This window comes from Camarhynchus parvulus, chromosome 4A (genome assembly GCF_901933205.1).
Source record: "Camarhynchus parvulus chromosome 4A, STF_HiC, whole genome shotgun sequence".
Taxonomy (NCBI): domain Eukaryota; kingdom Metazoa; phylum Chordata; class Aves; order Passeriformes; family Thraupidae; genus Camarhynchus; species Camarhynchus parvulus.
In genome coordinates this window covers 4,783,123-4,785,503 of record NC_044600.1, presented here as the reverse complement: position 1 = coordinate 4,785,503, position 2,381 = coordinate 4,783,123, and positions in this window count along the sequence as shown.

Here is a 2,381-nt window from a genome sequence, read left to right as displayed (position 1 = left end):
GCTGACTGACGGCCACAACGGCCAATGGGAGCGCGGGCAGCGGCGCGGGGGCGGGGCGTGGGCGGGGCCGTCGTAGCGCGAGCGCCGCGCGCTTTCCGCGTGTGCGCGGCCCGGAGCGCGGCCCCGGCGCCGCCGCCTCCGCCCGCCCGCCGCGGGGCCCCGCGCCGCCCGCCGCCCCCGGGCCCCTGCCCCCCGCCGGCCGCCCCAGAAACTTCCCCCAAAGTTCCCGCAGGCCGCAGGACCACAACATGGCCGCCTCGGCCCCGCGGCCTGCGAGAGCCGCCTCCCGGCCCTGCGGTACCTGTTGGAAAGGGCCGTGGCCCGCCCGTGGCCGCGGCCGGTGGAGGGAGGGGGCTGCGGCCTTTGTCCGGCCCGGCCCCGAGCGCGGTGAGCGGGCGGTTTAAGTGCCCCGGGGTTGTTCGAGCACTTCGGGCTCTGGCCGGCCTCTTGGGGTCTTGCACCTCGGTGACGCTGGTGAGGTTGGCCCCGGAGCGGGGCCTGCGAGCCTGAGGTTGTTCTCAAGGTGAAGTCTCAGATTTCGGCGTGGATTAAGGAAAATCAGCTCTTGTTTCCATCATAGCTGCAATGTCTGGCAGTGCCTCCACCACCTATTTTGTGTATTTCCAAAGGGTAAGCACAAGGTGTATTAATACCACCTTTAGGATTTAGCACTTTGCACTAAGACTTGAAGCAGCAGCTGCTGCTCTGAGGTGTCACGGTTCCTGCCCAAGGCCGGGACAACCTTTTCTAAAACCTACATTAAACTTGATTCTGCCATCTTCCTAGAAAGCCACTTCCAGCACCCAACTGGCCTTAACCCCCCAAAGTTTTCTCCAGCATCTAAACTGTACTTTGGTTGTGAATTTCAGCTTCTTTGTGCCATGCCCAGCAGATCCAAAGAACGATTACCGAGCATCAAATTCCAATAACATTTTACAGACTGTGTCGTTTCACATAATATCATTTTCTCCCTAAAACTTTCTTTTTATAGACTAAACAAATTCTTGTAGGCCTCATGATCTCATAGGCCATATTTTCTAAACCTTTTGTCATTTTTAGGCTCCTCTGGACTCCACATTCCTGCCCAGGTCTGTATCCAGTAATCAGGTTAATTAGGTAACAGATCTGAGCGTGGCATTTGCAGAGTCAGCAACAGCATCACCACGTTGGTTCAGACTCCTCCTGATCCCCTGTAATCCCTGGATCCCTTTCAGTGCTGCTCCCTGAACAGCTGTTCCCCTGTTCTTGACAAATTCATGGTGACTTTTTGATTTGTCACTTTTTACGTCACCTCCCTCTCCAAGGGCCAGGATGTCAATAGTTTATTATCTTCCTGCACTTTGCAGTTAAGCTGAGCAATTTTCCGTCCACGGAGCCACCCCTCTCCCCCTTCCTCCAGTCAATGTTGATCCATCAATGCCATGATTATTTTGTTAAAACACACCAATTATTTAAGGATGGCTCTGACTGGCCTCCTGAATCATGGGAAATGCATTTTCCAGCCTCAGTGTAACCATGTAACCAAATATAATCACACCTCCTTTGAGTTCTCCTGGGTTAATCAAGATTTTAAATAGTGTTCCAGTGGTTTTCTCCGTTTTCTGAATTATACAGGCCTAAAACACATTTCAAGAGCCCTTGGTCTCTGAGCTCTCCATTACCATCAAGGTTTGTGCTTGACTTCCCTCAGAAGGTTTCTCCTGTCTCCCTGCAGTTACTCTTTCATCCTTTCTATATTCTGGGAGAAGTTTTTGTGGAAGAGAAATAGGAATTTATTAAAGGGTCTGTGAACATCTTCTGAACAACTTGCATGACCAACAGTTTGGATCAAAATGTGCAAGCACAGATTTAAAATTCTCGACTGAGTTTTGCATTATATTTGCTCTGCCTTCTTTTTCACCTTTACATTTTCTCAAACACTTTTATTTAAAAAAAGAAAACTCATTAACCACAAACTGACTTAAATAATGACTAGTGAGAAGATTATTTCCCTCTAAGGAGACAAGATAAGCTGCTGTGAGATGCTGCTATGCTGCAAGTATAAATGGCTGTAACTATGCAGGAAATTACAGACCTGGTTGCAGCCAAGAGAATAAGTTTATTCTGAAGCATTAGTTTGTAATGTGATTTTTTTAAATGTTTTTGCCCAAACTGGCATTTTTTATTCAGTACAAAATCCTCTAAAACTGAATTTATGAACCATCTTGAATCAAAGCAACAAGTCAGAAATTAATCTCCTTTTTGTGTGCCACTGTTTCAGTGACAAAATTCCATGCTAAAATTTGAATTCTCCTTCTATAAGGAGTCACTGACTCCAGAGGTAAAACTGTCCACTCTGCAGACAGAAACATGGGCCTACATCAAACCAAAAAGTGGCCAGC